A 16029-nucleotide genomic window follows, 5' to 3' on the forward strand; every position below is an offset into this window, starting at 1 on the left:
AAACAAACAAAACAAAAATCTCATGCAAATATTGCAGGCGTATAGACTGATCCAGTTTATTGTAGCACAGGGTTCTGTTATCCTCTTACGGGGAAGAAGTTGACCTATGTGTTTTAGGATGTTTAGCAGCAATCTTGGCTTGTGCCTACTAGTTGCTACTAGCACCCCGTCTCACTCCCACCTCACTTGTGACAAACAAAATTGTCTCCAGACTTTGCTAAAGGTCGCCTGGGCAGGGGCAAAATCAACCCCTATTGAGAACCACCACTGTAGCATTTAACAACTCTATAAACCTTCAGGATCCTTCAAAATATAATTGTGATATTCCTTAACATGACTATAAGCCATCAAAAGGTGTTATCTTGGCTGGTGTGGTGGCTCAGCAGCACTTTGGTAATTTCAGCACTTTGGAAGGCCAAGGTGGATGGATCACCAGATGTCAGGAATTCGAGACCAGCCTGGGCAACATGGTGAAACCTTGTCTCTACTAAAAATACAAAAATTAGCAAGGCGTGGTGGCACACACCTGTAATCCCAGCTACTCGGGAGGCCGAGGCAGGAGAATTGCTTGAACCTGGGAGGTGGAGGTTGCTGTGAGCGGAGATTGTGCCATTGCACTGCAGGCTTGGTGACAAAGATTGCCATCTTTAGCCTGCTCTCTCTAACATGATAGGTAAATAGGTGATGTATTTTTAGGAAGCTACTGATTGAAATTTTTTAAAAATTGTGTTGTTTATATGGCAAATCTCAGTAATTTCAGAAATTCAGATACATAGAATCCTTTAGATTCTTGTGACACTGAATAAATAAATGATCAAATATGATTTTGCAAAATATTTGCCTTCTCAATTATGCAATGAAATATTATGGGTCCTCTGGCATGACCCTTTCCACTGATACTAAAGTTATCTTTCTTTTCCCAAGCACACATTATAGAACAGTAGGCAGAAACTGCCCTAGCACAATAGGAAGTATGAGGAAGTTGGCCCCGGATTCATGTGTAGATTTGGACAGCCCAAATTGGATAGGCATCAAGAGTTCACGAAACAAAGTTTCCCTAAAGATTGTTCTTGATCGTTTGGAATGCAAGTGGTGCCTTTCCTTTATTATTCTGAGTACATTTTCCTAGATAAAAGTCATGATACAAGTTCTGATCTTTGATCTGTTCATCCTTGAGCATGAAGAAAAATGATCCTATTATCCAGCTTGTTCTTTCCTGGGATCTATTTAAAAAACTGCCTGGTTACTTAACGCCAAATATGCACATAGGTCTTTCTTGTGCTGGCTGCGTTATATCTCAAGAGGGACAAATAGCAACGTTGACAATTCCATTCACTGCAGTCTTATTTTGAAAGTCCCAAATTCAGAGAACTCGCAAACCTTACCAACTAAGTGTTGCCTTCAAGAAAACGCTTATTACCCTCATTTGGAAAGACAACTGTATGGGTAGATTGTCCAAAGCTAACTTAGTTTAAAGTTTGCTTACGCAAAGGTATGTGCAACTTTGGAGTCTGACTTGCCACTTAAATTTAACTTTTTCCCTTTTCCACATTTTCACAATTATTCTTTGATCCCCAGTTTTGTAATTGTGCCTCTGTTTCCTTAATGTAATTGTAATTCTTCGTGTGAAGTTATGGTTTCTGTGGCATACTTTTTGCTTATTAATTTTTCATCATATTTGTCTTCATAATCATCTGCAGTTTTTAAATTTTCTAATTTGTATTGATTAGATTTTTTTGGTGTGCTTTTTATATTTTCATTGTTATTCCTATTATTATATTGGTGAGGATGTTCTCTACAGTTTTTAACCCTTATCCTGTTTTTCTTGCATTTATTTAAACATCCATTTTCTCATTTCCTTTGCCTGACTATTATCTTGTATTTTTCTATTGGTTTTTACATTTTTGTCTTTCATCGTGAAGTTAGGCATAAGAGGGAACAGCTGTGAAATCTATGCTCTGAGAACAGTTTCTGAATATTTTACGACTTCAATCCCCTAAAGCCCTACTCAAAAACTTCAGGTGTCAACAACTCCACTTACACAGGAGCCAGACAGACTGGTGAGGACTGGGATGAACCCAAGGGCTATGTGTCTCTATCACATGGTGGCTTCCATTTAATACCAGTAGATTGCTGCCATGTGGAAGGGTGGGCATAGCCTTGACAGATCATCCAAGTTTTTTTTTTAAGTGACAGAAATATGGGTATTATATGGAATGTCTCAATTTCTAAATAGTGGAAAATACTTTTTTAAAAATGTGAACACTAAGGCCAAACAGAATACCAACACAGTGAGTGGTATGCAGGTACTTCTCAAAGCTATTACGGTGACCATGAAAGCCAGGTTATGTATGTTTTTCCCTTGCCAAGATATATAACCAATAGAATTATGAATTAAATCAGGAGGTTTTACTCACATCAAGTCATTCTTAGAGCCAGAAATCAGCAATATTTGGCCTGCCTTCCTGTCCTGGGACATGTCTCTCTCTAGCAACTGTGATCTTAATGATCAGGATTATTCCCTTGAAGGAGTCTTCCTTCTTTCAGGAATAGACTTACTTTCTTATTGTTAGTTACTTGAATCCTGAATGTATTAAGTATTAGTATGCTTCTCTTTGTGTCAAGAAATCGTTCTTACTTCTTTACAGCTGTAAGTGTGGCTCTGTCATTGTTCTTTGTTATTTTGATTTTACTGCAACCTATAGAACTCTTATTAAATGTAAAGGAAATTTCTGGAGTTATCCCTACATTTCAGAAGCTCTGAAAGGTTAACAAAATATATTAAGAATTTTAGAGAATATTGTATGAATAGAATGTTACATAAACAGGAAGATGAAAATTGATGAACGAAGTCAAAAATAGGTAAACCGTTACTGTCTTTGGAGAAAATATTGTAAGCCTGCTCACAAGATACCATGGTAGGTGCACAGGGAGAAAAACGAAAAAACATAGGTAAATGAAAGCCAGGATGGAATGATCTGAAGTGGATTTTAGAAAGTGATTGTTCCTAGATTGAGTTGCGAATTTATTCAGAAAGTTTGAAGATAATTATAAAATCACAAAGAAATTGGTAACCCTAAAGTAGATTCCTAGTTCCTGAATACCTTTTGTTTTAGATCCAGCACTGTTCTAGGAACAGTTGAGGACAAATGGAAAGTAAATGGATTTTTTTTTGAATAGTTTCACTTATATATATATATATCATTCAATACTCGAAACAACCCTATGAAGTGATCAGGAGAATTATCATCCCCAAGGAAACTGAGACCAAGTAGAGTACATAATGTTTTCTAAGACACACAGTTAGTTTTTAGATGGGAGGAATATAACTGTGGGCCCTTTCATTCCTACTCTTTTATGCCATCCTGCCATATCAGCATTGGTAACTGGCATAGTCATATCAATCACAGAACGTGGTGGGGAATCCCTTACTCTTTGTGAGTATATGTGTAGAGACATAAAATAAGTTTATCAGTAACTGATGGTGTATCTTTCACTTTGTTGTGGAGTTAATCTTTAATACTGGTTAGAACGTACAAGCAGCTAATGGTAAACCTCTAGCCTATACTTCCTTTTGATTGTATAGTATTTTCAGTTGGTTGAACCATGTGCTTAAGACCTTTTCTCCCTAGGGTTGAGTTTGTGATTGAGCTTAGCAAAATTTAAACCCTTCATATTAGATAGGTGAGAAGTAAGAAAATCAGTCACAAAACAGTCCTGGGGGATTTGCTTGTTTCATCCATTTGCAGAGTTTCCACTGATTATTATAAACACGTGGCTTGAAAACAGGAGAGTCTTGTTACGGAAGTTTAAAAATAAAATAATTCAGATTTTCATCACTTTATATTGGTTACTTGAGAATACAGTTAAGTGCTTTTAGAAGCTATATTGTAAACATAAGAACACAGGAAAGTTAAAGGCAAAAAGATAAAAAGTGTATATATTTGGCAAATGTTTACCAAAAGAAAACTGGTATAGCTATATTTTTTCCACTTTGACCTGGGTATACAACCTTTATTAGTGTAAAGTTTTTTCTTAAAAATCACCTCATATTTGTGGTTCAAATCAGTTATAGATTATTTGAGGCCATATTTCTTTATCATACGAACTATTATTGAGCCATGTTTTCACCATGTAGTACTTACAAATTTGACTTTTTAATTTTTATTGAGATATATTTTACATACAGTTAATTGCACACTACAGCCTAGGTTTTGATACATATACACACACTGGTGAAAACCATACCTCAGTCATGGTAGAGAATATTCCCATCACTTTTATGCCACTATCCAGGGGATCCTCCCCTCCTCCACCCCCAAAGCAAGCCACTGTTCTGCTTTCTATCATGCTAGTATTACCTACTCTTGAACTTTCTATAAATGGTATTACATAGTATGTACTCTTTACACCTGACTTCTTTGATTTAAAATGATGTGTTTGAGAGTCTTCCATGCTGCTGCATGTATCCGTCGTGGTTCATTCCTTTGTATTGCTGAGTAGTATTCCACTGTATGATTACACCACAGTTTTGAAAATCTATTTGTCTGTTGATAAACATTTGGGTTGCTTTTACTTTGGGGTAATTATAAATAAGCTTCTGCAAATTATGACCGATCACGAACAAGTGAAAAAAGAAAAAAAAATAAATAATTCTAGTGTGGCCATTTTAACTGAAATTTGAAGAGCAAGAGCAGCTCCTCTGAATAATGACTCTCTTCATCTACTGATCCATCTCAAAGTAAGAGCTTCAACATGAAGTAACAAAGGTCAAAGCTGCCTTTCTGTGCACCTTGTTGGTTCTCTTATTTCTCTTAATCCCATGGAAGCCTGTGATTTAGATATATAGAAAAGCTCCTGATTTCAATTCTGCAAAAACAGGGAATGCAAAATGAGGACCAAGTTTTTTACTAGTCAGGTTTTGTTATTCAGCTCTTCTCTCAATTTTCAGTGCCGTTTTTTAGATTTATCTTGTCAAGAAACAGGGAAGATTAAGAAGTCAATATCATGACTATGTGCTTTTGCTATTGATGTGATATTTATTTATATTTATATGGAAGGAAATTTATATTACCAGGAAACCTCTGAAAATTGCAAAATTTGAGCTTTGTGTCAAGGCATGGTTCTTACATTTTGCAGTGATCTAAGAGGATGTGTTACTCCTGGGATGGGGTTGGCCTTTTTTTTCTTTTGTTTTTATCATCTTCTAGTTTGAACCCTGATCTTAAGTGTGAAAGTTCAGCCTGACAGTTTGTCCATTTTCTTTCATTCCAGCCTCTTCTCTCTCTCCTTCCTCCGAGTCCCTCTCTCTCTCTCCAGCGAGTTGCACTTTTCCTGGGAGTAAACAGTAGATGTTACATATATTAACACTGAGCTGGGGTACAATGCGCCTGGGTGTACTCTCTGTGCAATTCCCTGGCAGTCATAAATTAATTAAAAGTAGACAGGAACCACAGAAAAAGAAAGTTCTCCCTTTTTCTCCCCCTCCCCTCCTCCTTTTTTTCTTTTTCTACCGGTAAATAGCTAGTTCCTTTGTTCCTGGCTGCACTATTTCATTTCTGCCATCATTGTCCTCATTGTTCTCAGAAACAGGAGGGGTCTGGGCCAGGAGCAGCAAGGTCTCAGCTAATGACGGGAAGTCTTTAAAGTTTGCGCTGCATTTCATCTTCTCTGTGGGAGTTTTAGGACGTATCCAGTGTTTGATCCCCACCGTGCAACTTTGCTTCTAGTTAATTAACAGATCCCCCATTACACACTCTCATCTAGAAGCACATGGGAGGCCTATTGGGAGGTAATTCAAGGCCAATCTGAGTGATGGCAGGAATTAGAGAAATCAGTTGTTTTAGGGCTAATGTTCAGGAAATAAAGATGTCCCATTTTAGGGATCTCATTTGAAATTTTTGATCATTTCTCTTTTCTATTAAAAAACAAGATAGGGGAACTGTTTTGTCCACATAACCTTATGATGACCATTGAGGGCAGTTTGAACTTAGAACTCTTTATAACTGCCTGGAATAAAAATAAAAAGGAAAAAGAAAGACAATATTATCAGATGTAGCAATATTAACAGGAATTTTGTTCTCCCTTTTATTGCTAGCGGTCTTTTTCCTGCCCAGCCTATTAGCCGGGTCACAACCATCCACAGCAACTTTTTCAGGGCACACAAGGCGGAATAGCTGGCAGGGACATGTCAGTAGTGGCTCATTTTACAGCCAAGGCTGAATTATATACTTTGTTCTTGTGTTGTTGCTTTTGTTCCAAGGGTGTCAAAGTGATTTACAAATAATAAATGACATGGCTCAATATTAGGATCCCTTCCTGTTCTAGTCTCTTTCCAGATGAACATTGCAAAACAAAGCACATTTACCCAAAGTTAGAAGTTAGCATATGAGTGCCAAGAAAGCAGCCTCTGCTTTTCCTGACCATGGTTAGCCCAGGTTTTGATGGCCTTTGAAAAGGGAATGCCTTGTTTATTTTTTTTTTTTTTCTTATGCTTCTACAGTTTCCTCAGCCCTATGAGCAATGACCCCCTTTATCTAATGAATTAGGAGCTACTCCTGCCTTGCAATTCTCAGTTCGACACTTGGCAATGAGAATCAAACCGGGGCTATTTAGTGCAGCAGTAAATGGCCCGCCACATTAGCCCCCTGGCATGCTAAGCTATTAGGTTGTTTTACTGTTGTTAAAGTTACATTTGTTAGGTGGAGTTGCTGCCCTTCCACACAAACTCAGCAGTGCTTGATGCTGGTGGAGGCAGCACGTGTACAAAACGTGTGCCATCCACAACCCAGGCGGTTAGGCGGTGTGGCTGCACTACAGATAAGGAGCGTTCTCCTGTCTGCAAAAGCGGGAACACGGATTGTTGTAATTTTTAAAACGGGAGATTGGGGTAGGGCAGGGGGAGAACCACTGGACGATCATGGGTCTTGCACTTTGTTGTGACTAAACTAATTATATGGGCTCGATTAACCATTCATTTATAGCAGTTCTTAAGTTAACCACTAATTGTCAGAATGCCATGGAGAAGGAAGGCCAGGGGTGAGGGGCACCAAATAAGCTGGTGTGGTCTTCTGCAGCAGGCCAGCAGCCAGTGCCGCACACACACTGGAAGCTGGGCAGAATCCCGAGGAGTTGAAAGATGAGCATGGAAATGAAGGAGAAATATTCAGGGTGCTTCAATGGTATGTATGTGGGGTGTGTGCATGCATGCATGTGTGAGAGAGACAGACACACACACGCACACACACAGAGAATATTTCTGCAAAGAAAGGAAGATGCCAGTACTATATAGCTCCATGCAGCCAGCTTGCAGGGTTGAGTTGGCATTTGGTAACTTGGTAGCGGCTGCCAGTGTGTGTGTGGTGGGAGAAGAGGGAATAGACAACAAGAAAAACACATAGAGCTTAAAAAAAGATGTAAAATGATTCACTTCATGCCATATGGACAAAAATGTTGTCACAAAAATAAGGCCAAAAAATAGTGCCAGGTTAGACTTTTAGTTCAAAAACATATGTATAATCATCCCCATGAACATGAATTTTAATTAGTATTTTGATAGAGAGAAACCAGATATTTTTTTAACCTGCTCTGTTCTTGTTTTCTGTTCCTCTCCCAGTTTTAGCCTCCATTAAACATTCATATACTGTATGTTTTGTGTCTGTATGAGGAAAATGCTTTATCCCTGGATTGGTGGGAATGCAAACATCTTGGTTTTCTGTGGCATACAAAATATCTTCCCAGTGGAGCTCGAAAGCAGAAGCTTATCACAGGGAAATCTACAGCTCTCTCTGAGACCCGGGCACACCAGGGAGGAAGGAAGCCATATGCCTTTCTCTTTGTCAGTGGAGACATCTGCACCCATTCGGTTCCCCAGATCCACTCTTCACACCCATCCACATCTCATCTCTCTGGGATGCCTTTTAAACATGAAATAAGTTTTGTATGTATGCATATTATTATGTGACAGGGCAGTTTTGGGGAAAATGGATGATCGTGACTACAGAGACTTTAAAAAACGGAACATGTAACTTCTTAATAAACTTTATGCTTTCGTTTCACTTATTAGTTACACAATACCTACTTCTTAAAAAGGATTGGAAGTGACAGTACTCATCGAGACGTGCCGTGCTGAATCATCTGCCCTTAGCAAAGCTTTTCCCACTTTAAATGAGGTGCTTCGATTAGTGCACTGTATGTGATAATTAGATGATGAGACAGCAAAATGCTGATATTAGCAATGATTTTGCTGCTTAGGAGGCCATTCACACCCAGGTTCCCTCACAGCCCCGCACCAAAAGAATGCAGGTGAATCAGGTATTTGTATTATAAATGATACAAGTGAATTTTAAAACCTGGTATTAACAGTCAGTCAAATCCTGGTGCAGTAGCATTAACCTATTTCATATTCTTTATCAGAACCTCTGAGCTTTCGTCTGACCATTAGTGATATTTCAGTTCACTTCAAGGGTAAAGAGAAAATCAACAATGGTCTTAGAAAAGCTAAATTTCACCTCCCATGTAGAGTCTCTCAGAGATTTCTCAGACTTTTGTTTTTGGCAAACGTGAACACAGACATTCTTCATTTCTCCCCTCTTCCTTTCCTGGGGAAGCTCTGGTCCCTTCAGTTAGAATGATATATCCCCCAGGCACTTGTTGAGGACATCCTCTTGGTGCTGGCAGGTTTTTCTGGGCTTGCTGTCTGACCTCTACTGTTTCCTCAAAGCATTAGTCATCATTCCTGTAAGGTTTACAAGAACAGAATGAATGTGTTACTTGGACACACAGCAGCCTCAAGCCACAAACCAGGATGCACCCCGTCCATTACACAGGAACTGCAGGAAAGGTGGTCTTCACCTCATCTCCAGGCTGCCTCATTTTCCGAAGAGTAGGAAAAAGCTATTGCTAAACACATATGCCTGCCTTCAGAACTCTAAATCAGGCTTATATTTGCTGAAAGCCGTCCCCAGGCTCTTGTGTCAGACTGCTGTTGGATCCAGTATATTCATTCATTCATTCATTCATTCATTCAATCACTATTTTGAAACCCCTAATATGAGTTCTAAATTTAAAGAAAGTTAAGAGTTGTTTCTTGCTATGAAAGTATTTGTGCAGGCCGGCATGGTGGCTCACGCCTGTAATCCCAGCACTTTGGGAGGCCAAGGCGGGTGGATCAGCTGAGGTCAGCAGTTTGAAAACAGCCTGGCCAACATGATGAAACCCCAACTCTACTAAAAGTACAAAAATTAGCTGGGCATGGTGGCAGGTGTCTGTAATCCCAGCTATTCCGGACGTTGAGGCAGGAGAATTGCTTGAACCTGGGAGAAGGAGGTTGCGGTGAGCCGAAATCGCGCCATTGCACTCCAGCCTGGGGGATAGAATGATACTCTATCTCAAAATAAGTAAATAAATAAATGAAATAAAATAATGAGGAAGATCTCTATGCACTATTATGGAGACATTTCCAAGAAAGATTGTTAGGTGGGAATTTTAAAGAAAACTTCAAACAGTATATATGGAATGCCGTCTTTTGCATAAGAAAGAAGGGCACATAAGAATAAATACATACGTTTGCTTATTTCTGCAAAAATACAGGAAGTATAAGCCTTAATCAAGAAAATAATAATGTATAATGTGTGGGTGGGAATGAATAAAACTGATGGGGATGGAAGTGAGTCCAGAGTTATATAGTTTTTTGAACCATGCAAATATTACATATGTTTTAAAAGTAAATTTTGATCGAAGATGAGAACATATCTGAGATGTTAGATATTAACTTGGATGGAAAGCCAAATGGTAATCATTGTTGATGGTACTTCAAGCCAATACTCTCCTAAAGAACAAAGAGAAGTGAAGGGGGAAGCACTTAAGAGATTGATTCCTACTGACTTGTACATGTTACTGGTACTATCCCACTATATTTAATCCTCAAACTTTATGTTTCTTTGATTCCTGCAACTAACAAGAATGCCTTCCCCCTTTCTCCTACCACCCCTTTTGACAAGAGAGGAGAATAAATGGAACTGTTAATCATTTTTTCTACAATTATAATTTGAGTCAGTGATGTAATTTCTTATATATGCTGGGAAGAGGGGATACAGAATCTGTGCAAATTATTTTACAGTTTGTAAGTCATTACAATCATTAAAAATAGAACACCATTATAGGAAATATTACTTGCTTCCTAATGAACCATATTGTCTTTCCCCTTTAATTTTTATTTACAACATCAACAATGGCAGTGATGTACAGTGTTCTACTAATGTGTAACCAACTCTCCTAAGTGTATAATATGTGCTTTTGGAGTTAACTATTTTGGAGACAAGATATTAGCCATTGTTAAAATTATTTTAAGAAAATGAAATATAACTCTAAGTGGGGAAAAAAACCTCTGATAATTGTTTATTTACTCAACTAATGGCTTTTCCTGCAGCCCAAAAGTTTTAAAGTTTCAAAGCTTTTTCCAATTTTCTGCCCTAAATGACTTTATTTGTTGGGTTGTCATAGTGCTTTTATAAAACAAAGATGTGGCTGTGTGTACCACTGAAAAATTGGCTTGTATTGGACCTCCTTTAAGCAGTGTGCTTTTTAAAAAATTACGGGTAGGCAAGCTGATTTTGGTGATGGGTTAGGTATAACTAGAGATTCATGTTCTCAAATTTTGGTCCTGATGTTCTCTTCCACCTGAGTGAAGGAAAGAAAACGGGGGGTATGTTCGCGTCACAATGAGGTTTATACTTTTTATCTGGGTAGAATTTGTGTTCGATATAACCAAAACGTATGGATACCTACTATGTATCCTGCACTTGAGTAATTTCTTTTATCCAATGACCTTATAATTAAATAAGCAAAATTTCACCCAGGGGAGGCAGTCTGAGAATTCAACACACTAAGTAGAAAAAAGCTAGAAGATGGGAGAATGCTGTGTAAAGAGAGAGTGAGCACCCTGTGTGTTTCTAAAGAGAATGGAAAGTATTTATTAGGCCTAAGTAGCCTCTGTGCGGGTAAGGTTTTAGTTATGAGATAAGTCAGTGATCACAATATTAAATAAGTCATACCATTGCACTTATCAGTGTTCATGCAGTGACATAGTGAAAAAAATAATGAAGTAGAAGCATCAGTTCCCTATATCAAAAGCTATGAGATACAAGTGCTCCCAGCCAAAGAAGGCAAGATCTGGAATTTTTAAAAAATGTGGATATATAGAATAAATATGCAACCCTCCTGATAATGTTGGCTGATGAAGTGAAATTCACCAACTGTAATTCTGGCACAGAGAGACACACATAGTGCCTGCATACACACACACACACACCCACACCCACACACACACACACATACATCCTCAGAATATTCTTAATCATTTGCTATCTTATTTACATTTCCTATGCTAGAGTAAATTCTATCATTTGAACTTTTAAAAAATATATTTTGATATTACTTAAGCGAAAGTAAGGAATAATGTGATTGGCTTTCAAATAGCTTATTACCATTCAAATACTCTCTAGATAATTTATATTTAAAAAGGCAAAAAAAAAAAAAAAAACCCGTGTCAGCTTCCGAAACGTTCTAAATGGAGACTTAGCTCTAAGTAATCAAAATTGCTTTAGTTGTGCAGAACAGCATTAAAAACCTTGTCCACTAATTGAGTGAAGCGGCACAACTGAAGCAGCCTTGTCCCTCATTAGATGATCTTGCAGGCACTGTTTGTCATCCTGGTTTGCTGGGCTCAATCTAACAGTACTGCTGGCTCAAATTAATGGTAATTCGTTATGACACACTATGTCCTTCCAGTGAAACAACAATGCGAAGCCAGTGGGGCATCTGTCTACCACTGCTGCTTCTTGATCTCATTCCTTTCCACTTTAGTTCAGGCAACCACCTTTGCATAATGCTTGTAAGTTCTTTAGCTAACTGGTGACTGGAGATGCCACCTGCCTGAAGAATTGCATCCGGTTCTCTTCCACTACTGTCACAGAAAAAGCATCTCTAACAATAGGTCGAGTCAGTCTGAAACGTGATGACATTTTCTAAAGGAAGCAAAACTCAGTCATACGTATATGTTTTTTGTTTTTGTTGTTGTTGTTGTTTTGAGATAGGGTCTCGCAGATAGGGTCTCGCTCTATTGCCTGGGCTAGAGTGCAATGGTGCAATCATAGCTTACTGCAGCCTCGACCTCCTGGGCTCAAATGACCCTCCCACCTCAGCCTCCAGAGTAGCTGAGACTACAGGCACATGCCAACATGCCTGGCTAATTTTAAAATTTTTCAGTATAAACGTGGCCTTGTTGCATTGCTGAGACTGGTCTCAAAGTGCTGGCCTCAAGCAATCCTCCCACCTTGGCCTCATAAAGTACTGGGATTACAGGTGTGAGCCACTGTGCCAGGCCTGGGACTTCTTTTGGAATGTAAATACCTCACTTGTATCTACTCATGGGGGATATTAATAAGAAATCTTGAGACACAGTGTTCATGAATGTGATCTAAATCCAAAGATAATGAATGTTTTCTGACTCTTTGACTTTGTTTATTCAGTACCTTTTGGAGGAGACTTTATGTTTATATGATGAGCGTTGCTGTTCAAAAGGCTGCTTTTCTAGTCTTAAGAGCAGGCAGAATGCTGGAAAATGTTCTAACAGTGATGCAATCAGCCACTTCCTCCTAGCAACTCTAAATAGTGTGTTTGTATCAATCAGTTTATTGTGTTCCTTCAAATAATTTCATCTGTCTGGAAGGATGACTCAACTCTACACATGAAGAAGCATCTAAATAGTATCTGGACATAGCTTTTCGTCTGAAATCCTCAAATTACCCATGAATAGAGAAAAGGTCACATATATTGACCAGTTGACTCTGCAGTATTGAAAGTGGTGATGCTTAGTCAGTATGGGGTGCCAGACGGTTGTATCACCCACTGTTTTCCCAGGGTTCAGCCTTAGTCTCACTGTAGGGTGCCTATTCCAAGCAATATGGGCACAGTGTGATTTTAACATTAAAAGCCTGCCTACCACCATACCATGTATTGTTTGAAATCCCACAATTAGATTCAATCCTCTGGGCTATATTTTAAAAAAAATGTTTCTTATAGCATAATCTAATTGCTTGGAAGAGCTAATATATTACAACTAGTTTTCAGTAATCATTTATGCACTCATTTATTTAATGTTGATTTCTGTTAATCCTATCCCCTCCCAAAACATGCTCTAACAAAATCCTTCAGTTCAGAACTAGTTCCCATTTCCTCATTTTGCGAAATTCTTGGATGAAACCTAGATATATCTGCTTTTACATGGTAGTTTGTAACGTGCCTTGATGAACGTCTACTTTTTCCATTAAATCTGCTCCAGCCTCATTCAATCTTCACAATTTCAGCGAATAGTAATTCCATCTTTCTGTTTGCTCATTTTAAGCATGTGGGAGTCATCCTTGACTCCTAGCTTTCACTCATACCCCTGTCCAGTCCATTGGCAAAACCTCTCTGCAGAAAAAAAAAAATTCCACATTCACCACTGCTACTCTGGCCCAAGATAATATAAACCGTTGCCTGGAATATTATTAAAATAGACTGTACCTACTTTAAGCTTATTCTTAACCTAGCCCTGGAAATAAATAGGGACATTTTTGGTGGTCAAAAGACTGGAGCAGTACTACCGGCATTTCATGGGTCCAGTTTAGAGACACTAAATGGACTGTCATGTGCCTAGTGGGGGGAACAAAGAGGAGCTGTCCACTCAAAATGCCATTAACAACCTCACTGAGAAATATTGAACCAATTAAAACCTAAGTCACCTGATTTTCCATTTATGCTCAAACCTCCATATTGGCTTTTAATTTTTCTAAGAACAAAAGCCAGTATCCTAACTATGGCCTTGTAGGCCTTACACAACCCTTGCCTTCTCCCTCACTTATCTGACGTCACTTCCTATTACTCTCTCATTCACTCACTCCATTGCAGCCATTCTGAAAATACAGTATGCCATCATGCTATTTACTCTGTGTGAAAAGTTATTTCCCCAGTTTACACTCACCTCCTTACTCATGTATCTTCCTTTCTAGTCACCCTGCTTAAAATTGCAGATCCTGCCCTCAGATTCTTACCTACAAATTGTTTTTGTCTCCAAAGCACTTATTGTTATTTAATACATTGTGTTGTAGTCTTGTCTTTCTTTACTCACCAGACTGTAAGCTGCATGAGAGATTTTTGTCCGTTTTGTTCCCTGCTGTGATTACATTGCTTAGAATAGAATCTGGCATGTGGTAGGTGCTCAGTGGGCAGTTTTTGAGTGAATAAATTTAAACTTATAACAGCCTTAGGTAGTATTGCATTAAGAAATGGAGATTTAAAAGCTGACAGAGGCTAGTAGATTTGTCAAGAGACGCTTAACTACTAAAAAGAATGTACACATGTTCTCATGAATACATTTATTCATCTACTAAGTATTTTTTAAACTCTTATTTGAAGTCAGGCTCTGTTTTAAGTGTTGGAGGTAAACCAATGAACAAAATAGACATGGTTATAAAACAAATTAATTTTAGAGATGGCAAGTGCTATATAGGAAAGAAAGGAAAAGAAGAAGGAGGAGTGATGGATGGGGTGGAGGAGGCCTTCATGTGTTATATTTTTTTCACTATAACTTGACTAGTTCGTTTCCATATTAGTAACATTTACTTTATTTAATGCATTAGCAAACACTTGAAAATAAAATGGGAAATTGATACACAGGCATATTTTGAAGAGGTTATGTGATATATTGGGAAGACAATGAATTTTGACATCAGGCCATCCTGAATTAAAATCTCAGCTCTGTCACATGTGATCATGGACAACTAAGTCCAACCCAATATCCTCATTTGTTAAGTGGAGTTGACCGTGGGCACTTGACGGGGTAGTTGTGAAATCAAAAACCAGTGTAGATAAGGTGTCTAACATGAAACACAATAAGTCAATACATGTTTTCTTCAGACTTTTGGCTACTACATAGGAAGTGGAGTAAAATGTGATATAAATACAAAGATAATGATAGTTTTCTGACTCTATGAGTTTGGTTATTCAATACTGTTTGGAGGAGACTTCATGTTTATATGATGAGCACTACTGTTCAAAATGTTGCTTTCCTGTTCTTAAGAGCAGGCAAAATGCTAGAAAAAGTTCTAGCAGGCATGCAATTAGCTGCTTCCAGTTGGATGGGGTGCCCCAGTAGAGAGCTGTGTGCTGTGGTGGAAGACTGGGTATGAGGGACTAGGTGCCAACTTAGAATCTTTGGAAAACTTTTTTTTCTTTTGCCCTATTAAAATAATAACATATAACCTATGTATGTTTTGTCACTTTATTTAATAGCCCTTTTATTATTGAGAAAGTTATAAAATTTCTTGGAGAAATATTTAGAAAATATCGTTTAGTAAAAGAAAACAGTAAAAAATTCCTGTAATTCTGAATTAGCACTGTAATATTGTGCATTTATACTTTGAATCATTTTTATATTATGTATGAATGTGAGTGTATCATTGGTTATATAAAGTACAAATCCTCTGATTATTTCCCATAGTTAATACTTTGAAACATTAATGTTTTGGAAGAAAATTAGTGTTACTTGATAATTACTTATCTCAGTGGCTAACAATATAAATGCTATATCTACCTGATGATAATCACGATACTATATTCTGTATCTAGTATAAATCATCTCACTTATTTCATCACTGGGAATTTCTACCTTGTAATTTTTCACGTTATTTAATTATACACATTACAATATCTGCTGTTACCTCCTAAGACACAGAATTCTTGTCTGATTAACCTACTTAACTTTCAAATAGGCAGGAAAAGAGATATTAACATTAATTATCGAGTTTTGTAAGCACATTAGTTCAATTAATCATCACTTTAAAGATGAGGAAACTAAGGCTCAGAAAGGTTTTACCACCTATAATAAGTTGAGACCTGAACTGTGTGATCCCAAAGTACATGTTATTTTTCTCTCTCCATTCTGCCTTATCTTACATGCAATATCTTATAATAAGTGCTCAAGAACTT

At 37.9% G+C, this 16029-nt stretch overlaps 1 protein-coding gene and 1 long non-coding RNA gene across 4 annotated transcripts in view; one reads left to right on the forward strand and one right to left on the reverse strand.

Annotated features, from left to right (window-relative positions):
• Window positions 1-16029, forward strand: part of SOX5 (SRY-box transcription factor 5) — a 1052575-nt gene that overhangs the window by 334921 nt on the left and 701625 nt on the right. The gene's annotated exons all lie outside the window — the stretch shown is intronic.
• On the reverse strand, window positions 8390-12586 carry LOC117090391. Its single transcript, XR_004439990.1, has 2 exons — window positions 12534-12586; window positions 8390-8737 (listed from the first exon to the last, which is right to left on the reverse strand). It is a non-coding gene; the product is annotated as an uncharacterized LOC117090391 (long non-coding RNA).

Source organism: Trachypithecus francoisi, unplaced genomic scaffold (genome assembly GCF_009764315.1).
Source record: "Trachypithecus francoisi isolate TF-2019V2 unplaced genomic scaffold, Tfra_2.0 Lachesis_group11, whole genome shotgun sequence".
NCBI classification, from domain to species: domain Eukaryota; kingdom Metazoa; phylum Chordata; class Mammalia; order Primates; family Cercopithecidae; genus Trachypithecus; species Trachypithecus francoisi.